This window comes from Jaculus jaculus, chromosome 5 (genome assembly GCF_020740685.1).
Source record: "Jaculus jaculus isolate mJacJac1 chromosome 5, mJacJac1.mat.Y.cur, whole genome shotgun sequence".
In the NCBI taxonomy this organism is placed as follows: domain Eukaryota; kingdom Metazoa; phylum Chordata; class Mammalia; order Rodentia; family Dipodidae; genus Jaculus; species Jaculus jaculus.
This window is the reverse complement of record NC_059106.1, coordinates 68,217,407-68,242,803: the sequence shown is the minus strand read 5'-3', so window position 1 is coordinate 68,242,803 and position 25,397 is coordinate 68,217,407. Positions and strand designations below refer to the sequence as shown.

At 49.2% G+C, this 25,397-nt stretch overlaps 1 protein-coding gene across 2 annotated transcripts in view; it reads right to left on the bottom strand.

Annotated features, from left to right (window-relative positions):
• Stk40 (serine/threonine kinase 40) overlaps positions 1–16,676 on the bottom strand; it is a 50,316-nt gene extending 33,640 nt beyond the window's left edge. Inside the window, exon 1 of one of the 2 annotated variants that reach the window (XM_045150452.1) lies at positions 16,549–16,676. The gene's annotated coding sequence lies outside the window, so the exon portion shown is untranslated. Of the gene's footprint in view, positions 1–15,615; positions 15,750–16,548 lie in introns of those variants that run through there. The other variant, XM_004665215.2, reaches the window with a different exon arrangement.
• Positions 16,677–25,397: the final 8,721 nt, after the last annotated feature.

The following is a 25,397-nucleotide window of genomic DNA, read 5'->3' as shown; positions in this document are numbered from 1 at the left end:
CTGCTACCTGAGTACCAGGGCTGGACAGAGGCTGCAGCAGCTATATCCGTCTGCCATGGAGGTTAGGTTCTCCAAGGCTCCCAGAGATTTAAGGAAGAAACACAAGCTCCTTAGCATACCAGACTCAGGCTACCTTCCCAGGCCCAATGTCCTTACATGCACACTAAATGTAGCCAATGACTCATGGAGCCCCGAGTATGCCATCTACACCCCTGCCCTGCCCTTCCCCTTGGCTCGCTTATCCTCCTCTCCGTCCTCACTGAAGTGTTACTTACAGGTCTTCACAGAAAGCCACTTGCCAGAGCTGGCTGCTCCTCCTCCAGCACTCATAGCCCCTGAGCACACCTCTGTCCCCTCCTACCTGGCTGTGACTGCTAGTTTATGTGCTATTTCCTCATCCCAGCTGTGGACTCTTAAGGAGCCCAAATTCATCTCAGCTTGTCTCTGCCTTGCCCAGTGCCTGCCGTACACTGAGAGAAAACAAGGACTGTCTGTCATTCATCTATAAGAGACTAAGTCCCTTGTTAGGAAATGGGATAAAGACAGGACAACGAGGAACAAAGTATGATTCATAGACAAATTCAGCCCAACTAGTGACCATGGGTTGAAATGGGATCAAAGAAGAACATAGCTGGGCAGATTAGGTAGTATCTGCCAGACCGGAGCAAGAGATGGGCTGTCACAACTATAGACACAGACTATGCTTGTACTGGGCAGTTTCTCTAGGAACAATTCCATGAGGACCTAGGTGCATTGGTATATGCCTATATTCCTCACCCTTAGAAGGCAGAGTCAGGAGGCTCTCAAGTTCAAGGCCAGCCTAGGCTACATAGTGAGACCTTGCCTCAAAAAATAAAATAAAATATTAAACTAAAAATAAAAGCATGGGGCAGGGCAAGGTCTAAGCTGACTAATCCCCAGGGTTGCTTAGACAGTGGAGGGCCAGCCCTAACTAAAGAACCAAACCCATTCATGTACAGAACACCTCACTAAGGAAGTGACAATTCTACTCTTTTTCTGTGTGCCTGTTTTTTTTTTTTTTGAGGCAGGGTCTTGTTTTAGCCTAGGCGGACCTGGAATTCACTCTGTAGTCTCAGGGTAGCCTCTAGCTCATGGCAATCCTCTTACCTTTGCTTCTGGAGTGCTGGGATTAAAGGCATGTGCCATTATGCCTGGCTCTTTAAAAAAAAAAACAATTGATGTAGCAGTTAAGCGCTTGCCTGTGAAGCCTAAGGACCCCGGTTCAAGGCTCAATTCCCCAGGATCCACGTTAGCCAGATGCACAAGGGGGCGCACATGTCTGGAGTTCATTTGCACTGGCTGGAGGCCTTGGCGTGCCCATTACCTCTCTCTCTCTATCTGACACATTCTCTCTGTTGCTGTCAAATAAATAAATAAGTAAAAAATAAACAAAGAAAATTAAAACTGAAAATAAAATTTAAAAAAAAAATTGAGAGAGAGACAAAGTGAGCGAGAGTATGGGCACACAGGGGCCTCTGGTACTGCAAATGAACTCCGGATGCCTGCACCACTCTGTGCCTTTGGCCTTACATGGGTACTGGGGAGTTGAACGCAAGCCCTTAAGCTTTGTGAGAAAGCCCCTTTAACTGCTGAGCCATCTCTCCAGCCTGGACAGACCCACTCTTGATGCAAGAACACCCCTTCTGCACCCAGCACAAAGACCTTCCTGCCTGCAGTGAAATGTGCCAGTGTGGGTGACAGCCTGGCCTAATCCTCACATCAGCAACAGGTCCTCAAGTTTCTCAGTTTTAGTTTACTGGTCAGAAAAATTTCCAATAGTTTCCCTTCCCTGGAAAGGACCCCGGACTGCATTTGGTTGCCTAGAGAATGAGACTTGAAGAGGGTGAGAGGGCGGGCGGAGGCTGCCTGTTCCCTGCTCCCTCTCTGCATGCCCCTCAGTGGTGAATTTCAGCCTTGGAAGCCACACTCACAGTAACTGTCCTAAGGAATTTTTGCTCACAGCTTTATTGCTTACAAAGTACTTGTAAATACATAATTATAACTAATCCCTACCAACACACACATAAAAATGTTTTCTAGGAAAAGAAATTATGAGGGCTGGAGATATGGCTTAGTGGTTAAGGTGCTAGCCTGTGAAGCCTAAGGACCCAGGTTTGATTCACAGGACCCGCATAAGCCTGATGCACAAGGTGGAACATGTGCCTGAAATTCGTTTGCAGTGATTAGAGGCCCTGGCATTATCTATCTGTCTGTCTGCCTCTCTTTCAGATAAATAAATAAATGTTTTTAAAAAAAGAAAATGTAATTCAGAGATACTGAGACTGTCTAAAGTCACATGGCTAACAGGTAAAGAGCTGGGACATGAACACAGGTTTTCCAATACTGAACCTACATGACCACGTTGTTTCCTCATCTGTTCCCACTCCACCTGATGCCGCTGACTTCCCGACAGACTGTTCTTCACCCACAGTCAATTTAAAAACCCACAAGAAGCCCTGGTGGCTTGTGCCTTCATCGCAGCACAGGAGATAGGAGGATCACTACAGGTTCAAGGCCAGCTGAGACTACAGAGTGAATTCCAGGTTAGGCTGGACTAGAGAGAGCCTCTACCTAAGGAAGAAAACAACAAAACAAACAAACAAACAAACAAACCCAAAAGGATTTTTTTTTCAGGTAGGGTCTCACTCTAGCCCAGGCTGACCTGGAATTCACTATGTAGTCTCAGGGTGGCCTCAAACTCATGCAGTTCTCCTACCTCTGCCTCCCAAGTGCTGGGATTAAAGGTGTGAACCACCCCACCCAGTTTCCCAAGAGGAGTTTTGTAGCCCACGGACCAAAGGTTTCAATCCATGGACCAGTTACCCAATTGTTAGTTGGGATAGCAAAACCAACATGGGGTCAGTAAACCTGGATTCAAATCTCAGTTTCTGTTGCCACTTGTTTGTGACCCCAGTAAGTCATCTATCCAGGGATGGTGACACTTCCTCCTTCACAGGAGGGCCCCAGAATCAGAAAGCACCCCTTGCTGGCCATGTCCCACGTCTTTGCCTGTAGAAAGAGGAGCGTCCCAGCTATGAACATGGAAGACTGCCCCTGGTCACACATCTCTCAAGCACATGCTTTTGTTAGACACCTACTTTCTAGGACCCATTCTTGGAGCTTCCTTGATTTTTTTGTTTTGAGACAGAATCTCACTATGTAGCCTTGGCTGAGGAGGAACTCACTGTGTAGACCAGGCTGTGAGGTAGCAGTGATCTTCCTGCCCCTCACTTTCAAGTGTGGGATTACAAGTATATGCTACCATGACCTGGCTGAGGTTCTTTTTAATTCTCACATCTTTGCACCCCACCTGTGTGTGTGGGGGGCGGGGTAAGGAGCAGGGTCTCACTCTAGCCCAGGCTGACTTGGATTCACTATGTAGTCTCAGGGTGGCCTCAAACTTGTGGCAATCCTTCTACACCTGCCTCCCATGGGCCGGGCTTAAAGGCATGTGTCACCATGCCTGGCTCTTTCCCCAAATTTATCTTTTTTCTTTTGTTTTTGTTGCTGGGGACTGAACTCAGGGCTCTGCAATGCTAGGCTAGTGTTCTACCACTGAACTCCATCACCAGCCCCCTTTTCGTTGTTAGTCTTCCTTTTACTGAGAACGCAAGCCCGGCGAGCAGGAGCTCAGTGAAGCCTGTTCTTCTTGACCCCTGCTCCCCTGGCTGGAGTGCAGCTGTTTCAGGGTCTGTCCACTGACTAGTCTTAATGACAGCTGCCCCTGAAGGGAACAGGAATCCTCTCCTGAGAGCTCTGGAAGCCGGTTGCTTTTGTGCTCAGGGTGGATGGTAGAGGGTGGGGAAGTGGCTTAGTAATCCTTTGACTTGAGCCAGGACTCTCTGATGACAAAGATTCATGCATGTGCTGTCATCTTCACTGTTCCCAAACACAGGGATGACTGGTCATCTTTACTGTAGGAGGATAGGCGCAGCTCCAATGTGTCAGGAACACATAACATCACTCCCACCTCGAAACATAGCACTTACGGCCTTGGGGTTACAAGTGAGCTGGCTGCTTCTAACCAGAGACCTCTGGGTGCACAGGGTGAGCCCTACCTCCTGAAGGAACTCTGCTCAAAGGCCTGTGGGAGAATACCTGCAGCAGCCAAATAGGAAGTGACTCAGTCAGGGGGAAGTGGGAGGGGTGCTACGCCTGCTCCCCCAGCACATCCGCTGGCCTCAGCAGCAGCCTTTCCTCAAAGTGCTGAGCACAACAGGCAGGGAACCAGAAGGGGCCTGAGAGCCCTGTGCTCCCCTCCTCCAGGAGGCGAGCTTCACAGATCAGCCCCCAGGAGGAGGGTGCGGTCACTCATGTCCCTTTCCACACCTTGACTGGAGGAAGTCCCCACTGGACCCCACTGGAGGATCAAGACCCCTGGCCAGGATGGACAGGCACTCTCTATGGCAGTTCCCCTCTGGGGAAAAGACCGTGAGGACACCAGCCTATGGATGCTGAAACAGACTGGCTGCTCCTGGGCCCCTCCCCAAGGGTTTCACCAACCATCACTCTTGAAAGTCACCAGAACAAGCTCAAGGGCAGTGTCACCAGCCCTGCCACCAGCTCACGCTCCTCCCAGCCTCCGGAAGCAGCTGATGTGACGACAAATAATCTGTCACCGTGTGGGGGTGTCAGAGGAGGAAGGGACAGACTGAGTAGCTCTTTCTCGGGCCGTCAGGCTTGAAAGCCCCCATCCAGAGAAGCAGGCAAGCACAGCGGCTCGTGGGGCATTCCTGGTGGCCTTGGTTGTGCAGGGGCCTTCTGCCACGTACAGGGACTGCTGGGGCAAGTCGCGGACAGCTTCCTCCTGTCACACGGCCTGCTCTGGCTCACCGGCTAGAGGAGAAGCCTGACAAGGGAGATCCTGGCATGTGACTCAGGGGCCCTCAGCTCGGAATGTCAGCTACTGCTTTCTGTGGTGACTCAGCTCAAGAACAGGCCTATCATGGTGTCCCAGATGGAGTGCAGGTCTTGCCACCCACAAAAGCTCAAAATCAGGCATGGAGAAAGTAGCATGAGTCCAAAGAAGGGCTAGTTAAGTCCGAGAGCCTTCTTTCCATCCACTGTGGCGTGGACACACGCGGCTCAGCTCACCGCCTTCTCTGGAGGAGGGGACAATCTGGCCCTGAGAAGGGTATCCTTGAGGGCTACAGAAGCCAGCAAGTGCGAGGGACCAGGCCAATGTCATGCTGCCTTCTTTCCAGCCCAAATTCCCAGAGGAAAGCCCAGGCTGACCCAGATGCATTTAATTCTTTCCTTGTAGCATCTATGCATGTGTGTATGCATGCACACATGCATTTTTAATTATTTTACCAGAAAAAGAGAGGTGGTGGGGGGAGCATGGGTGCACCAGGGCCTCCTGCCACTGAAAACTCCACTTTCTGCATCTGGCTTCATGTGGGTACTGGAGAACTGAAACCAGACCAACGGGCTTTGCAAGCAAGGGCCTTACACCTGCTGATCCATCTCCCCAGCCCTTCTCCTTATACTCTTTTCAATAGCAAAAATCACCACCATCACTCTATGAGAAAGGTAATTTGTGCTGGAGGCAAAAAATTGCCTCTTTAAAAACTTAAAATTTCACAATTTTTGGCTGGTGGGTGGGTGGGCTCGCCTGCTCTGAGCCACCTAGAGGCAAGAGAGGGTAGAGTTAAATGGCCACGGTCTACCTCCCAGACACTAGCAGGAACACATGCACATACATATCTGCCTGAGTATATGTGTCCAGGGGGACCCTCCCCTTGGCCCTGCCTAAACCCAGAAGCAATGCAGACAACATGCCTGAGGTGATAGGCAGCGATGAAAGAGAGAATGCATATGCCTTGGGTCAAGCAATTCTAATAGTTCTTGGGATTTATCCTCTAGATATAGCATACAAGTTCACAAGGATAAATGGACTCAAGTGTGGGTACCATGTATAGCAGGAAAAAAACCCATAAAAATCAAAATATTCATACAGCCCAAATGGGAAATTATCTAAACATCCACCAAGCAGAAGACTGGTTAAGTGACTGTGTTCCACAGACATGTCTAAGCTTTTAGCACTGTGACATGAGGCTGTCATCCACAAAGTTCAAGCTCAGGAGTTAACTACCCAATTAAATTTATGTATACATAACAAAAAGTCAGATGGACATGGTGGTGGACACCTTCAATCACAGCACTCCAGAGGAAGAGAGGTAGGAGGATCACCACGAGCTCTAAACCACCCTGAGACTACTTAGTGAATTCCAGGTCAGTATGGGCTAGAGCAAAACCCTACCTTGGGAAAAAAAAAAAAAATCTAGTAATGTTTTAAGCAAGTTGACAATTTTGTGTTGGGCTGCAATTGTAACAGTACTGGCCATGCTGCAGCCCACGGGCCTCAAGCTAGACATGCCAAGGTTAAGATTAGGTCTGTATTTGCTGAGAACGACGTCTGTGATGAGTCCCCCACAAAGCAAACTGCAACACTCTGTGTATGCTTCTAAGTTTAGTTTAAAAAACTATATATGCCCTCAAATATACATAGAAAATCTCTAGAATAAACTGAACAGTGGGTATCTCTGGGCAATAGAAATAGGGAGGGGAGAGTTTTATTTTATATTCTTTTGTATTATTTGACTAATTTCCTATAGTGACAATTTTTGAGAACCTAATGATTTACTGAATCTACTAGACTTGATAAGCACAGCCTGATATAGTGACACACACTTTTAATACTAGCACTTGAGAGGCTGAGGAGTGCTGTGAGTTCGAGGGCAGCCTAGGATTACACAGTGAGTTCCTGGTCAGCCTGCACTACTATGAGACCCTACCTGTAAAAACAAACAAGCAAAACAGAATTGTTAGGCACAGTAATGGAATCAAAGGAGTCTGGGCCTCAAGAAGGCAAGGTTGAGAAGGTATGGCACTGGTAACAGGTGGAAAAGAAGTACCCCAGACGAGTGAGCCTATGTGCCAAGGAAGGGGACCCCAGGACGCTGAGAATGGACAGGTCAAAGGCAACACTCCCGGCAAGCACTAGCCCCTAAGACAGCATGTAAACATGCCTATAAGGAACTTCCTGTTTGCCATCTGGCATCCATAGACTAAAAGCTGGCTTGAAGATGCCACATTGAGATGCCCACAGTCTACTAGCAAAGGTATCACCTGTGTCTCCCAGTGCTGGGCGTGGGGCCGACTACACACCAGGCACTACATTAAACATTGTGCAGACAGCAATAGCTTGTGTTTAGTCCTCGTTTCTACCTTTGGACAGGTGTAGCTTGCTGTCCTACAAAGAAGATGGGGTTAGAATGACTTGTTTAGGGCTGGAGAGATGGCTTAGCAATTAAGGCACTTGCCTGCAAAGCCAAAGGAGCCCTGTTTGATTCTCCAGGACCCACGTAAGCCAGATGTACAAATGGATGCATGCGTCTGGAATTCGTTGGCAGTGGCTGGAGGCCCTGGCACGCCCATTTTCTTTCTCTCTATCTCTGCATCTTTCTCTCTCTCTCAAATAAGTAAATAAATAAATAAAATATATTATATATATATTTTTAAAAGGAATGAATGACTTGTTCAAAGTCACTCGGCTAGCACTTGTGGCAGAGCTGGGCTCTGACGCCAGATCTGAGTTAGGCACTTCAACTAGTTATTGTCCCTAGCTACTACCACAGGGAGAAGGAACTTGTCCCCAGGCAGTGGCAGTTCCCTTCTTCTGGCAAAGAAGGGACTCATACAGCCTTGCCCTTCCAGCTCCATGGCCCTATGTGGCTTGGGCTCCCTGGGGCCAGACCTTGGCCAGGGTGGAGGAAGGGGTGGCATGGGCTCGAGCCACACAAAGGTGGACTGAAGATCCTGGCTGGCTCTGTCCTCACTGGCAGTGTAGCAGCAGGCAGGCTTCTTAGCTCCTCTGGGCCTAGCTGGGCTGCTCTGTAACACTGAAACAAGTCCTACTACTCAGAGGCCATGCAGTCTCCTTCCAAGGTACGTGGCAAAGGACTTCCCGACGATGGGGACGCCTTCCTTTTTGCTGCTTTCCTCCTTATTTCTTCAGGAGAGAGGCCTTTAGAGGAATCATCCCTGAGAAATATCACCAGACCAGGAATGCTGGGAGCACCAGGCTTACTGCAAAAGTAGCAGGAGTCTTCTGACAAGACCCAGCAGATGCCAGCCATGGGGTCCAAAGCCCCAGGGAATGTTGGACTAGGCCAGCCCCAAGGTCTCCCAAGAGACAAGGAAGCTTCTTTGGAGAAACACTGCTGTCCCTTTAACAGCTCATACCAGCACTGGCTAACCCCAGGCAAGTAACAGGCAGGTCAGCCACACTCTGGCCAATTCCCACTCCGATGGCAGCCCACTCTCTTCCTTTTGGACTTTTGGGCAGCAGACTATGCTTCCCAACCACTCGAGTTTCTTTGGCTAAGCCCCGGGGAGCCTGCACATAGGCCCAGATAGACACCACAGCAGGAGACAATGAACAACCAGCCAGAAAGGAGATGGGCAACTCCATCTACTCAGCTCAGGAATACTGCTCGCTGGGGAACGGAGGTTGCTCCCACCTGCCACAGGAGGGCCCAGCATTCGGGAGACTGAGATAGGAGGATGGTGAGTTTGAGGTTCAACACCAGCCTGGACTACATAGTTTGAGGACAACCTGAGCTACAGGGTGAGAAACAGTCTAAACAAGGTGGAAAGGCAGCAACCCTTCTAGGAATTTATTCTGCAGATATCTAAGGTGGGTTAAATCACACAAATGAAGAAAGTCACTTAAGTTGAGAGCTTGCTCAATCAGCTGTAGTCACTCAACGTACCCCACAATGACCCAGACAACATGTGCATGCCAAGTGGAACGACCTCTAAAATGGCAAGTAAGTCAAAGCAAGCAATACTAACCTTTTCCCTCCTGGCTCTTGATTACAAAGCCTGGGAAGCTGGGGTGGGGGGAGCTGCAGGCCAGGGCCACCCTCAGATTCAATCTTACCTTAGGAGGAGGAGGAGAAAGAAGCCCTCTTGTACCAGGCCCTCCTCCTACTGCTTTCTTGCTCCTGTTTTTTTTTTTTTTTTTTTGAGACAGGGTTTCACTATGTAGCCCAGGCTGCCTTGAACTCACAGCAATCCTCTTGCCTCACTCTCAGAATGCTGGGATTGCAGGTGTGAACCATCACACCTTCTTTATACAAGAAACCCAAAGACAAATCTTGTGAAAATTTCCAAGTCCCAGCAGGCCTGTTTGAAGCCTTGCCTAGCAGTGCACTCTCTTCATCATGCATTCGGATTCGGGGGCCAGTCCCACTTCCTCCAGAATTTAGGATGACAAGGGCATCTGGGTCAGCTTCCATTCACTTCCCTGCTGGTCTGAGCCTTGGGTGGCCCTGGGCAGGTGCCTCTCCTTCCTAAGAAGCAAGGCAAAACCTTGCCCAGCACTGGGCAAGACGGTGCTGAGACGTCGCCTCTCCTGAGGGTCTGCCGCTGTTCAGAGCCCCTCTGGCTATCACAGCTTGCTCAATCGGGGCAGCTAGGGACAGATGAGCCAGAGTTTCTCAAACAACAAAGCTCGTTCCCTGGGCAAATGTGGGTGAGAAGAGGTGAAGAGAACCAGCCATTCTTCCAAGCACAAGCACAGACAAAGCAGCAAGAAGCACGTTGCAAAACTGGACAAGGTTCCACAGGGCTTTGCAGATGAAACTCTCTCGCTTGAAGGGGAGCGTGGGACTTACTGAATGGAGATGGCGGGCTTCACTAGCTGTTTTCTTCTCCCTGAGCACCTTATCTCTGCACTATCACTCACTGTTAGCCAAACCAAGAGCCGGGTTGCCAACCATCATTCCTCCTCCCTCAACCATCCTTCGAAACACTCCCAGAGTCCAGCAGATATTCCCTCTAATAGCTCTGACCTCTGACCTTCCGAGCTCTACCAGTGCTGCCCTGGCGCATCAACCGTCCTGGGATACCGCGACATTCAGTCCCCGGTGTGTCCTCTACCCACAGCCACAGGGTTGCTGCATACTCCAGGGCCACCCAGAGCTCAGACTACCCAAGAAGTGAGAAGAAGCTATCCTGGATGCCCTGGTCCTTGAGTTCCGAGGAAACTGAGAGCTGTCCCTAGATCCTGATGAACTGAGGAGAGGGGTGTGGTGCTGGTGTCTAAGTCCTGCACGTCAGACCCACATTACCCACAGAATACAAAGTGCGGGCATCTTAGCATGCTGCCTGCCAAGATTTCCAGCATGTCCTACAGCCAGGCCCCTTTCCAGCCTCTGCTGCCCCCCACCCGCCCCAAAGGTTCCTAAAGGGCCAGGCACCAGCAGTCATCCTCACCTGGGCCCTCTGCTGCTCCCACTACCTGAAGCTTCACAGACTTGGGAAACTAACTATTCACGCCTCAAGATCCAACTCAAGTTTGAAGTGTTCTCCAAACATCTCAATTTCATCTTCAACCCCAGGTGAGCCACTTCTGTTCCCTTGACTCTCACTACATGTTGCACAGATTTCTGGGAGAGACACCCTAAGCTTTGTGCAAGTGCCTTAGCTCTGCCCCATCTGGACGACATTTTCCTCCAGGGCAGAGTCTGCCTCTCCATCGTCTTTCTTGCCCCAGTACCCAGCATACACCAGCCACGTGTGGGGGTTCACAGGTACGCAGGTGAGTTGTGTCATTTAAAAAATACGTATTTTATTTATTTATTTGAGAGAGAGAGAGAAAGAGAAAATGGGCACACCAGGGCCTCCAGCTACTGCAAACGAACTCCAGATGCATGTGCCCCTTTGTGCATCTGGCTCACGTGGGTCCTGGAGAATCGAACCGGGATTCTTTGGCTTTGCAGGCAAATACCTTAACCACTAAGCCATCTCTCCAGCCCTGAGTTGTGTTTTGAGGCCCATACACACAAATGATTGTTACTCACTCAGGCCCCAGAGGGCCACTTATCTTCCATACATTTACTCATGTGTAGAATTTAACATACTTTTTTATTTTATTTTTTTTTTTTGGTTTTTCGAGGTAGGGTTTCACTCTAGCCCAAGCTGACCTGGAATTCAGGGTAGCTTTGAACTCACTGCAATCCTACCTCTGCCTCCCAAGAGCTGGGATTAAAGGCATATGCCACCACACCTGGCTTTTTTTTTTTAAAGAACTTAGGGTCCCTCTCTCTCTCTCTCTCTCTCTCTCTCTCTCTCTCTCTCTATATATATATATATATATATATATACCCTAAATTCTTTAAAATATATATATATATATATATGTGTGTGTGTGTGTGTGTGTGTGTGTAATTTATATATAAATATATAAAATTTAAAATATATAATATGTAAAAAGGAATTTAGGGTGTTTGCATATGTGTGTGTGTGTGTATTTGTTTTAGTTTGGTTTGGTTTTTTGAGGTAGAGTCTCACTCTAGCCCAAGCTGACCTGGAGTTCACTATGTAGTCTCAGGGTGGCCTTGAACTCACAGCGATCCTCTTACCTCTGCCTCCCAAGTGCTGGGCTTAAAGGCATGCACCACCATGCACAGCTAAAAAAAAAGTTTTATTTATTTATTTGCAAGCAGAGGGCGATAGAAGAGAAACAGATGGAGAGAATGGGTGCACGAGGATCTACAGCCACTGCAAACGAACTCCAGACACATGCACCTCCTTGTGTATTTGGTTTTACATGGGTACTGGGGAATTGAACCCAGGTCATTAAGCTTTGCAGGCAAGAGCCTTAACTGCTGAGCCATCTTGCTAGCGCTAACATACTATTTCTTATTAGCTGGGTGTGGTGGTGTACTCCTATAATTGCAGCACTTGGGAGGCAAAGACAGAAAGATTATCACAGGTTTGCGCCCAGCCTGGGCTACACATAGTGATTTCCAAGTCAGTGAGGGCTGTAGAGTGAGGCCCTGTCTTAAAATAAATGAGGGTTGGGAAGATAGCTTAGTGGTTAAAGTGCTTGAAAAGCCTAAGGACCCAGGTTTGATTCCCCAGGACCCATGTAAGCCATATGCACAGGTGGTGCATGCATCTGGAGTTTGTTTGCAGTGGCTAGAGGCCCTGGTACGCCCATCTCTCTCTCTCTCTCTCTCTCTAGATCTGCATCTATTTCTCTCTCTCAAATAAATAAATTATACACATACACACACATATATAGAGATACACACACACACCCCAAAAGGCCAGGTGTGGTAGTGCAAACCCTTAATTCCAGCACTCAGGAGGTAGAGGTAGGAGGATTGCTGAGTTTGAGGCCAGACCAAGACTACATAGTGAATTCCTGATCAGCCTGGACTACAGTGAGACCTTACTTTGACAAAAAGAAAAAAGCCTCACAAAAAAGAAAAGAAACAACAATAATAATTATTTTTTCCTCTTGGCAATCCTACTTTTATTCTTTTTTTTCTTTTTAATTTTACTTATTTATTTGAGAGCGACAGACACAGAGAGAAAGACAGATAGAGGGGGAGAGAGAGAATGGGCGCGCCAGGGCTTCCAGCCTCTGCAAACGAACTCCAGACGCGTGTGCCCCCTTGTGCATCTGGCTAACGTGGGACCTGGGGAACCGAGCCTCGAACCGGGGTCCTTAGGCTTCACAGGCAAGCGCTTAACCGCTACGCCATCTCTCCAGCCCCTACTTTTATTCTTAAAAGGTTTTATTCAAGAGCCAAGCTGAATCATCTGCATTGCTCCCACAGAGACTGGTAAACTCCCCACAGATTTCCTTTTCAGAAGGAATACAATAAAATTCAGTGATTCCCCTGATCCCTCAGGACAGTTCTGACAGCTCACGGGCTCATTCCTAGAGGGTCTTTCCTGCAGCCTCTAATGATGATTATCCCTTACCAAGCATTTACTACAGGTAAGTGCTGATTCTCAACCTGCCACATTTTATCCTGACAAATGAACTACTGGGGAGGCACTTTTACTGTTCCCCATTTATAGATGAGAAAGCTGGGTGTGGCGAGAACAAGTAACCCCCAGTGACCAGCACAGCTGGGATCTGACAGCCAAGTACGCTCTTAACCACTAAAACCTACTGCCTTTTCCAACGGTTACACTACAGGCACAAGAGAACAAATGTGATGTCCCTTACAACTGGCCTTTCAAGTGGGCTGGCCCACCTCCATAGCTGCTTAGGTGACTTGCAATCCCAGAAGAGAAGAGTACACTTCTGTGCCAAGCAGAGAAGCCCAGGCCATGCCGGGACGGGCTACCTAGCACTGGTTGCATAAGATGCCTTCTCAGCAGAGATGCATGAGGCTGGTACCAACTTTCCTGTCTCAGAAGACTGTAGTGGTCTCTGAAGAGACCTCCAGCCTTTTCGCCTTCCTCAGCTCTTCCTTCCTGCTGGTACTAAAACTCCACTGAGAACTATCTACAGCATGGATCCAAACACGTCACTCCCCAGCCTAAAAGCTTTTCATTGGCTTGCCACTGCGCTGGGCATGAAGTCCCAAATCATCAGTGTGGCACTCCCTAGCCAGCTTATTTTACTTCACCTTGCACCATGTCAGCTTCGTACCACTCTACAAAAAACCTGAGGTTTCAGAACTAAGTCTGACTCTCTGATTCGCTCCCAGTAAAACATCCTCATTCTCACCTTGCTAACCCACCCCTACCTCTCCTTTCTCTTCTATACTGGACCCCAAGCATCATTTGTTTTTATTTATTTATTTATGAGAGAGACAGAGAGTGAGAGAGAGTGAGAAAACGGGCACACCAGAGCCTCCAGCCACTGCAAATGAACCCCAGATGCATGCACCATCACGTGCACCTGGCTTACGTGGGTCCAGGGGAATCAAACCTGGTCCTTAGGCTTCACAGGCAACCTGAACCACCAATCCATCTCTCCAGCCCTCCCACCATCATGTCCATCAAGCCTTCTCAGAGTACACGGCCCACCCCCAACCCCTGTCCAGCACCCTGGGCTGAGCTAGAAGCTTCTTCCGTTGCTGGGTTCCCATAGCCCTTCCTCCCTGCTGCAGCTAGCTAGATTGGATCACATTTCAACTATGTGTTTACAGGTCAGTTTCCCCTAACTCGCCACTGAGCTGCTTCAAATGGAAAGTTAGCAAGGATCGCTTTATTATGTGGTACTCCTGGTTCTATGTATGTACATGGTCCTTTTAACTCTCTATAACTGTATCATCTCACTGCTATGTTTCAAAGGAGGACACTGAGGCAAAGGAAAGTTAAGCAAAGTGTCACAGATCACACAGCTAGGAAGCTACTCAGTTATAACTTGAACTCAGGGAGTCTGGCCCCAAAGCCCCCTCCCCTTCTTTTTTTTTTTTTCCGAGGTAGGGTCTCACTCTGGCCCACACTGACCTGGAATTAACTATGTAGTCTCAGGGTGGCCTTGAACTCAGGGCAATCCTCCTACCTAGGCCTCTCGAGTGTTGGCCCAGCTCCCCTTCTCTTTTTAAGACAGGGTTTCACATAGCCCAGGCTGCTCTTGGAGCTTGCTATGTAGCTAAAGCTGGCTTTGAACTCCTGATCCTCCTGCCTCCAAGGCTAGAATTACAAGGCTGCTCCACCACACCCAGCTCCAAAGCCTACTCTTCACCACTATAGGACACTACAATTGCATCTCCGGGTAAGGACCCTGTTCTGATGGATGGATGAATGAATGAATGAATGAACGAGGTCTATCTTTGGACTGTGTAGGTCTACTCTACAAATAACTGGCATAGTAAGGCCATTAAAGAGAGGTAGCGAATTTCCAAGCACTGTTTACAAATAAGAACTTTCTGGGTCCTATAATTACATATTTTGCTCTTCCTTATCTCATGCAAAACTACTGAGCCAAGAGCGAAAGGCGCCCAGCCTAGCATGACTATCTTCTTCCCCAATGGTTCTCAAAACCAAGCAAAGCCAACCGGTTTCCTCCAGTGACTGGAAACAGAGCAAAGTCTATCTTGCCACAGAAGGCCGCTGTCATCTCTTCCTTTTGCCAATAAAAGGGCAACAAACCAGAGGGGTGGGGGTGGGCAGTGAAGCCACCGGGCATCGGAAAGCTCCGGCCCCACTGCTTGAAAGGTGGGGCCAAGTGGCGCAGGAATGGGCGGGCCAGACCAGCACGGCAGGTGAAACACTGACCACGACCACAGCGAGCTCTCCCATGGGGAGGACCGGCCAAGCTGTGGATCTGGCATGCAGGTAGCTCTGACTCGCACCTGAACGCCGCCCAGGATGTGAAAATTCCCCCAGCAGCGATGGCACCGGTGCCAACGGGTGAGGGCTTCCAGGAGGAAAGCCTCTGGCTGGCTCTCCCTAGGGACTCGTCCTAACTTTCAAGTCACTCTCGGGATCGGGAGAGAAGCATGGAGTGGCGGAGGACGTCTCTTGGAGAAAATCTAGCCGGGTTCAAACGCCGGCTGCTTCACCAGCTCATTGAGTGGCAGCGGGCAAGGCTGGCACTGCCCACTTCCCAGCGCTGCGGAGAGGACTGAGGCTCCCCGCGGCCGCCGCCCCCGCTGCCACGGTAGGACAGACCACCCCCGTAACCATCTGGGGCAACGGGGCATTCGCCGTTGACGTTTCTGACGCGTCCGGAGGACTTCGGGTTCCACTGCCGCAGCCGCCGAGGCCCGCCCCGGCCAACACGCAGCCCCCGACCCGACTCCCCCGCTCCAGGACCCCCGGCCTCACCTTTCCCGGATGGTCAGCGCTGCTCGCCCATAGTCCGCAGCCCGGAGCCGGGACTGCTCGGCGCTTCGTCCCGGGGAGGTGGGGGGCCGGGACCGGGCCGGGGGCGTGGGAGCCGCTCACCGCCGCCTCCCAGCGTAGCCGCCCGAGCAGCCGCCGCCGCCTCCCTCCATGGCTGCGGCGCCGCCACCTGACAACGGAAGTGACGCACCACCCCCCGCCCCGTGCCGAGGCCCCGCCCCGTCCTCGCCCCCTCGCCTGTGTGTGCGGTGCTAAAGCCCTGGGGTGGTGGGCGCCATCTTGAAGACGGGCGGAAGCCTTCAGGCAGAAGGCCCGGATCATGTTGCGGATTGGTTCGGCGTAAGGTCTGTGCCGAAATCTGTAAGACGATTGGACACTGAGGTCTAAGGAGGCGGGACTTACTGCTGATCTACTCCTGCAGTGAAGCTGCGATGGAGGTACCGCCCCGCCTTGACTCTACTGGACCTCGTCGACCCCCTCCGCTCGCCCTGCCCGGCTTGGAGAAAGTCTCCAGCTTGTAGTGTATCCGTCAGCTAAGAGATCTTTCCTTGCCGCTTCCTCGGCTTCTAGAACTCTAGTGCGGAAAGCGCTACGGCTAAGGCGCAATGAAAGACGGGAATTTCTACAGCTCACAATTCATTCCACCTCAATCAAGCCCTTTAGAAACCCTGAGGATGACCAGGCTCAACCTGGAGACCCTTGGAGTCCTTGACCAGGCTGGTTTCCAGTGCAGTTTCTGTTAACCATTCCGGCAGTCAGTCTACCCTCAGCCCATCCTGCTACAGTTTCAGTCCCTTTCTCCTCCTCCAGCAACCACGCCCTCCATGAATCAGCTTCTTGCACCAGCAGATGAGCCCTTTAAAGGGATTGCATCAGGCTGGTGACTCACTGAGGCCCTGGGAGAGCCTGGCTTACCTCCCTTGGCATGCAAAAGCAGAAGTGATCAGTGGCGGCGGCGACAGCAGCAGCAGCAGCGGCCATAGCCCCACTCCTTTGTCTCAGAGAAGTGAGCAAGGTTGCTTGCCGCTTGTGACTCTCAGCTGTCTTTCCCAGCTGTCCCTTCTGTCACACTGTATCCATGTGTAGCCACACGTGGCCACGCGTGTGCACTGCTTGGGTGTGAAGCCAGGCACTTGTGTGTAATGTGCACGTGTTATCACCACACAAGGTAGTGCAGGAACATGAAGGCTGTTTTGAGGAAAGTGCCCCCAGCCCGTGTCCTTTTCTTTGTCTTTCAATGCTTGGTGCCCACTGAGCTGCAGATAAGACTGAGTAGCAATAGTAATTCAAGGGCTGGAGAGATGGCTTAGCAGTTAAAAGCGTTTGCGTGCAAAACCAAAGGACCCAGGTTCGATTCCCCAGAACCCATGTAAGCCAGATGCACAAAAGGGTGCATGGGACTGGAGTTCATTTGCAGTTGCTGGAGGCCCTGCCATGCCCATTCTCATGCCCTATCTATTTATTTATCTATGTATCTATCTATCTATCATCTTTCTCTCTGTCAAATAAATAAATAAAATATATTTAAAAAAAAAAACAATAGTAATTTAAGGGGTTCCCAAGGTTGTGCCAGAGAATTGTTGATGAAACCAGAATGAGAAAGTCACACAACTAATAATGATAGGGCTGTGATATGAACCAAGTCTGATGGATTCCAAAAGACTAGGGTTTGAATCCCTGCTATGTCACTTACAACCCAGGTAACTGAGTGCAAATCCTGGTTATCCCACTAAGAATGTTATCACAGGATCTCTGTGAGGACTCAGTGAGTTTTGGATACAGCTTTTCACCACACCCAATGAGTACCCACACTTGTCTCAGCAGTCAGAGTCTCCCATGAGGTGGGGCATATAACCCAGAGGCAGGCATAGAGAAGCCAGGCCCACCACACTACTTTCTCTCTGACAAAGGGAAAAGCCTAGGGATTCCGGAAGCTCTGACTCTCTGACAAGAATGAGTTCTGGGTTTTCCAGAGCTCTAATTATCAGCAAGATGAATCACTGGGCACTGACACCACTGACCCCACCCCATGGAGTCTCTCAGCTGATTCAAAATACAGGATCTTAACAAAGCTGAGGAGGAGGAGGAGAAGCGGGAGGAGGGCAGGGAATAGAAACTAAAGGTGCCAGCCAGCAGAATGAAAAACTGTCATCTGGACACCAACTCAGTGATCACTGGGACGCGTATACATGGTGACGGTCTCCTGCTGGCTCTCTAACTCTGGCTCATTGGCAGATGGTGCTGCCACAACAAAGTGACACCTGTCACAACAGTACGAGATGGCTGCCTGATGAGGCATAGGCAGATCCACCCATCACAGAAGGAGGGGAGGAGATCTCATTCCCAGGGGGCTTCTCCACCCTCCACTTCACCAGCCCTCGTTACAGGATGGTTTTGGGCCCCTTTTTGTAGCCAAGTCCCAAGGCCTGGGTACGGCAAGTTTTTGTTGTTGGTGGTGGTGTTGTGTGTGTGGGTGCGAGCGTGTGTGTTAATGTATGTGTGGGTGCAGGTGGGTGCGCATGTATGCAGGTACAAGTGCACAAATGTGTGGAAGGCAGAAGTCTATGTCAGGGACATGGTGGTGTCTCCCTCAGTGATGCTCCACCTTTGCTTTAAGACAGTTTCTCACTGAACCTCGAGCTCATCATTTGGGCTAGACTAGCTGGCCAGCAAGCCCCAGGAATTCCATCTCTACTCACCAGCACTGAGATTACAGGAGTGCATCGCTATGAATGGAATATGTGTAGGTTCCAGGATCTGAACTTTAGTCCTCATGCTTACATGGCAAGTGCTTGACTACTGAATAATCTTCCCAGCCATTATTATTACTACTACTAATTATTATTATGATGATGATGATGATGATGATGATGATGATGTTGGCACTGGAGAATTGAACCTAGGGCCTCTCACATGCTAGGCAAGCCATTCCACCATGGAGCAACATATCCCTCTCTCTTTCTCTCTCTTTTTAATTTTTAACTTTTTATTTTTCAAGGTAGGGTCTCACTTTAGCCCAGGCTGACCTGGAATTGACCATGTAGTCTCAGAGTGGCCTCCAACTCATGGCGGTCCTCCTACCTCTGCCTCCCAAGTGCTGGGATTAAAGGTGTGCGCCATCACACCCAGCTCCTGGTTGTCTTCTTGACTGAATTTCATTACGGCAGTTTTAACAGGTATGCTATTGCTAACTGGAAACACTGAGTTTAAGTTTATAGCCTGCATTTTCTTGAAGTCTTTAAGACCTAAATGATTACTTTCCCCCTGAACAGAGGTCCAAGTTCACCCAATGAAAAGCATGATGCCCATCTGCCTAAGAACCACTGTCTATGGTTATTCAATGTCTTCAGGCATCATGGGATGAGGTAAGATACTCTTACAAAGAGATCAACAAAAAAAAGTCACCCTTTCTTTCTGAAATCTCTTCTAATAATTCCATAAGTTTAGCAGCCAAACCAAGGTGTCAAAATTCGGGGACAACAGACAGAGCTGTGATGTGCCCATGCCATTCTACCCAAGCTACAGAACCTTTTGCTTTACCCATAAATGCAAATAATTTTTAAAAAAATTTTTGTTTATTTATTTATTTGAGATAGACAGAGAGAGGAAGATGCAGATAGGTAGAGAGAGAATGGGTGCACCAGGCTTAAATGGGTCCTGGGGAATTGAGCCTCGAACCAGGGTGCTTAGGGTTCACAGGCAAGTGGTTAATCGCTAAGCCATCTCTCCAGCCCCCCTTTTTTTTCGAGGTAGGTCTCACACTAGCCCAGGCTGACCTAGAATTCACTATGTAGTCTCAGGATGGCCTCAAACTCATGGCAATCCTCCCATCTCTACCCCAAGTGTTGGGATTAAAGGCATGTTCCACCAGAGCTGGCCCATAAATGCAAATAAATTTTTAAAAATTCTTCAGTACTTGTCTATTTTTTTTTTCCTGTTGCCTCTTCATTTTCTTTGTTCTTAGTAAACTTTCACTTAACTTTTTTTTCTTTCAAAAAGGAATACAGTTTCAGTAAGTGAATCCAGGTTACTAAACTTCCAAACACTCTTGCGATGGCTACAGCACCAGCCATGCGAGGCACCAAGGTTGCCACGTTACTTCACTCGGGCACAACTTAGTCAGGAGCGCACGTGCTCCAGACTGCTGGCAAAGGACCTGATGGAGCCCTGCTGAGGAGGTCACTAGGGGAGAACTGTTGCCCCAGGGTGGGGCCCGGGGTCCCCAGCACCCCACTTCCCAAGACCACAGGTGAGGGATACGAGGTCACCAAGGCAGAGCACCTCCACGCTGGTCCCCCGCGCTGTGCCTCACTCATATGCTATTGAAACGCAACAGATCATGGCAGGTGAAGGCCCCGGCTTGGTCATCGCGTTGCCCCACCCCCCAATCTCATCCTCCCTCCCTGAGGGTCTAAACCAGCTCATGCCCTTCTCTATTTCTCATCTGCATACTTCCCTGAGATGGGGTTTTCCCCTCAACCCAGAGCTGCTGATTTTCATCAGTGAGCCCCACTGATTTTTATCCCCCTGATCTGCAGACTGGGGTGGTTATAGACCTACGTAGCCATGCACAGCTATTTATTTATTTATATAAGAGGAAGAGAGACAGGTGGAGAGAGAGAATGTGGATGGGCATGCCAGGGCATCCAGCCACTACAAACGAATTTCAGACGCATGTGCCATCTTGTGCATCTGGCTTACGTGGGGATTGAACCTGGGTCCTTTGACTTTGTAAGCAAGTGCCTTAACCACTAAGCCATCTCTCTAGTCCCCCATGCCCAGCTTTTTACTTGAGTTCTGTGGAGTCAAACTCCTGCAATCTCAGGCCCACTTGTTGAAGCGGCAAGTAATTGTAACTGCTGAGCCATTTCCTCAGTCCCTTATGTTTTTATTTTGAAACAGGGTCTCACTATGTTGCCCAAGTTGGCCTTCAACTCACTCTGTGGCACTGGCAGACTTTGACCTTGCGATCTTCCTGCCTCAGCTTCCTGAGCAGCCCAGCAGTCTGACAAGTTTTGAATGTCAGATCTACCTTGTGGGATGGGCAGTGTGATATCTAGAGTGTTGGGGAACAGAAGGGGCCATGGTGAAGATGATGAATTTGGCACTAGGCAACCCTGCTTCAAACCCTCACTTTGCTGTTCCCCTCACACAGATCATTTAACTTGGTGTGTGCGTGAGTGTGCATGTGTGTGTGAGTGCCAGCGTGTGTGCCACAGCCCATGTGTGGAGGTCAGAGGACAACCTCAGGTGTCAGTCCTCACCTTCCACCTTGCTTGAAGCAGGGTCTTGTGTAGTTTGCTGCTGCGTACGGCAGACTAGCTGGGCCCTCCGACGTCCAAGGATCCTCCTGTCTCTACCTCACCCCCACTGTAGATGCACTAGGACTACAGAGTGCTCAGAATTCTTAGGGGAGGGGTCTGTGTCCATGGGACTCCCATTCTGGCTATAGCTGCAGGAAGGGTGGATGTGTGCACATGAGCAGTGGCCATGGTGGTCTGGACTCTGAGGGAGGGATGCCATGTTCAAATGTTTCCTTCTTTTTCTTGGTATCCCTGGGCCCCTCATACATGGCTATGTCACTCTGCATTGATTACCTTGGGGGACGAAGGACACAACAGAATGCAGAGACCATTTTTAGCTTCTGAATTCCAAAAGCCCAGCCTTCAGAGAGTACTGGAAAGAATGTCTACGCAGAAGCAAATTTAGCAAACTCTAAAAGGGGCTGGGGAGATGGCTCAGTGAGTGATGTGCTTGTTGTGCAAGCATAAAGGTCTGAGTCTGGATCTGCAGCATCCACATAAAAGCTGGGAGTGGAGGTGCACACCTGTAATTCCAGGGTTGGGGAGACAGGAGAATCCCTGAGGTTGGCTGGCCAGCTCGTCTAGCTTAATCTGTGAGTCCTGTCTCAACAACAACAACAAAATAAAAAGGTAGAGAGTAGACCAGGTGTGGTGGCGCATGCCTTTAATCCCAGCACTCAGGAGGCAGAGGTAGGAGGATCGCTGTGAGTTCGAGGCCACCCTGAGACTACATAGTGAATTCCAGGTCAGCCTGAGCTAGAGTGAAACCCTACCTTGAACCCCAACCCCCCCAAAAAAAGGTAGAAAGTGATTGAGGAAGACATCTGATGTCGACCTCTGGGACTTTACATGCAGGCACACCATATGTACATGCGCCAAAAGTAAAAAGTGGGCTGGAGAGATGACTTAGTGTTTAAGGCACCTGCCTGCAAAGCCTAAGGACCCAGGTTCAATTCTCCAGGTCCCACATGAGCCAGATATACAAGGAGATGCATGTGTCTGGAGTTTGTTTGCAGTGGTTAGAGGCCCTGGCATGCCCATTCTCTCTCTCTCCCTCTCTGTGTCAAATAAAAGTAAAAACAAAACAAAACAAAAAAAAAAAAAAACTGTGGGGCTAGAGAGATGGCTTAGCGGTTAAGGCGCTTGCCTGCAAAGCCAAAGGACCAAGGTTCAATTCCCCAAGATCTACATAAACCAGATGTACAAGGTGGTGCATGCATCTGGAGTTCATTTATGGGGTTGGAGGCCCTGGCACACTCCTTTTCTATCTGCTTTTTTCTTTCTTTCTTTTCCTTCCTTCCTTCCTTCCTTTCTTTTTTTTCGAGGCAGGGTCTTCCTCTGGCCCAGGCTGACCTGGAACTCATTATGTAGTCTCAGGGTGGCCTCCCAACTCATGGTGATCTTCCTACCTCTGCCTCCAAAATGCTGGGATTAAAGGTGCACCCAGTCTGTCTGCTTCTCTCTTTAAAAAGAAAGAAAGAAAGAAAGAAAGAAAGAAAGGAGGGAGGGAGGGAGGGAGGGAGGGAGGGAGGGAGGGAGGGAGGGAGGGAAGGAAGGAAGGAAGGAAGGAAGGAAGGAAGGAAGGAAGGAAGGAAGGAAGGAAGGAGGGAAGGAAGGACAGAGCTGGAGAGATGGCTAGCACTTAAGTGCTTGCCTGTGAAGCCTAAGGACCTGGGTTCAAGGCTCGATTCCCCAGGACTCACATAAACCAGACACACAAGGGGCCACATGCATCGGGAGTTCGTTTGCAGTGGCTGGAGGCCCTGAAGTGCCCATTCTCTCTCTCTCTGCCTGTTTGTCGCTCTCAAATAAATAAATAAAAAGAAACAAAAAAAGAAAAAGAAACAACAAGCTAGGTGTGCATGCACGCCAGTTCCAGGTCAGCATGGGCCAGAGTGAGACCCTGCCTCAAAACTAAAAAAAAAAAAAAAAAAAACAACAGCACTTGGGAGGCAGAGGTAGGAGGATCACCATGAGTTCAAAGCCACCCTGAGAATTCCAGGTTAGCCTGGGCTAGAATGAGACCCTACCTCACAAAAACAAAACAAAACTAAACTAAACTAAAAGAGGTAGATGTGGCAGCCTGAGATTTGTGGAGATAGGGTTCCCGATAACAGAAAGGCTTCTGGGTTGGGGGTGGCCAGTGGGGGCACAAGGACTACCAGGAGGGAAGAGTTAACTCTTTTTCCTAACAGGGTGTCAGGGAGGTAACAAAATCCTCTATAGAGATTGAGCTCTGGAGTTGTGGGCTACATTTGACCTGACTGGGCTGAACAAAACACCCAAGAATTTCCTGGGTCTAACATGGCTAAAGGAGAACAGAAAAAAAAAAAAAAAAAAAAATCTGCCTGGCATGATGGCCCACGCCTTTAATCCCGGCACTCAGGAGGCAGAGGTAGGAGGATTGCTGTGAGTTTGAGGCCACCCTGAGACTCCATAGTGAATTCCAGGTCAGTCTTAGCTAAGGTGAGACCCTACCTCAAAAAAAAAAAAAAAAAAAAAAATCTAATTCCAAGGCATCTAACAGTTGAGCCAAGTATGGTACATGCCTGCATTCCCAGCATTTCGGAGGTAAAAGCATGAAGATCAGGAGTTTGGCTACATGAGATCCTGTCTGAAAAAAAGAACAAAACAAAACCAAACCAAACCTCTAAAGTAGTTGAGCATGGTAGCACATGCTTTTTTTATATATAAAGATTTTTATTACCGGGTGTGGTGGCACACGCCTTTAATCCCATCACTCATCACAGGAGGCAGAGATAAAAGGAGCACTATGAGTTCGAGGCCACCCTGAGATTCTACCTCGAGGGGAAAAAAAAGAGCAATTTTTATTTTATTTTTTTAAGAGAGACAGAAAAAGAATTGGCATGCCAGAGCCTCAGCCACTGAAATCAAGCTCCAGACGCTTGTGCCACCCAGTGGGCATGTGCAACCTTGTGCTTGCCTTACCTTTGTGTGTTTGGCTAATGTGGAATCTGGAGAGTTGAACATGAGTCCTTAGGCTTCACAGGCAGGTGCCTTAACAGCTAAGCCATGTCTCTGGCCTGTGGCACATGCTTTTAATTCCAGCACTCAGGAGGCAGAGGTAGGAGGATCACCATGAGTTTGAGGCCAGCCTGAGACTAACTCCAGATCAGCTTGGGCTAGAGTGAGGCCTTATCTGGATGTAGAGGGCCCTAAGCTGACACCTGAACTGGGTGTGGTGGCACATGCTTTTAATCCCAGCACTCTGGAGGCAGAGGTAGGAGGACTGCCATGAGTTTGAGGTCACCCTGAGACCACATAGTGAATTCCAGGTCAGCCTGGGATAGAGCAAGATTCTACCTTGAAAAACCAAAAAGAGAATTCATTAATTAATACCTGAGACAAGTGCGGGTGACTGATGGCAGTGTCTTGGTCAGGAAGGAAGGACTCACGGTGACTTTCTTTTAAATTTTTATTTATTGGGCTGGAGAGATGGCTTAGCACTTAAGGCACTTGCCTGCAAAGCCAAAGCCAAAGGACCCATGTTCAATTCCCCAGAACCCATGTAAGCCAGATGCACAAGGTAGCACATGCATCTGGAGTTTATTTGCAGCAGCTGGAGGCCCTGCCATGCCCATTCTCTTTCTCTGTCCTGTCTCTTTCTGCCTGCAAATAAATTTAAAAACAATTATTTGAGAGGGAGAAAGAGAGGAGAGAAAGAACAGGTGTGCCAGGGCCTCTAGCCACTGCAAACAAACTCCAGATGCATGTGTTACCATGTGCATCTGGCTTACGTCAGTTCTGGGGAATCAAACCTAGATTTGTAGGCTTCACAGGCAAGCTCCTTTGTCATTAAGCCATCTCTCTAGCTCCACAGTAATTTTTCTTTTCACTTTTTTTTTTTTTTTTTTTTTTTGAGGCAGGGTCTTGCCGTGGCCCAGGCTGACCTGAAATTCAGTATGTAGTCTCAGACTGGCCTCAAACTTATACTGATCCTCCTACCCCTGTCTCCCAGGTGCTGGGATTAAAGGCGTATGTCACAATACACAGCCACAGTTAACTTTTGAGGGCTGATGACAAAAAAAACCACACTAAGGAAGGGCATCTCAGTGGATGCCAACATGACTGGATGGCCTCTAAATCAGACTACCATCTCTGGCTTTGGCACCTTGAGAGGAAGACCCCTAGAATTCAAGAATTACCCCAAGGAAATGGTGAGGAACATAAAAGGATAGCAACTAAGCTTTTACTACCCTGCCTGAGTGGGGTAAAACAGGAACTACAGTGTCTTAGAGGATTTAAGTTCTATTTTTTTTTTTTTTTCATTCTTTTGAGGTAGGGTCTGGCTGTAGCTCAGGCTGACCTGGCATTCACTATGTAGTCTCAGGGTGGCCTTGAACTCATGATGATCCTTCTACCTCTGCTTCCCAAGTGCTGGGATTAAAAGCATGCACCACCATGCCCGGGTCAAGTTCTTATTTCTTGCACATCAGAGTA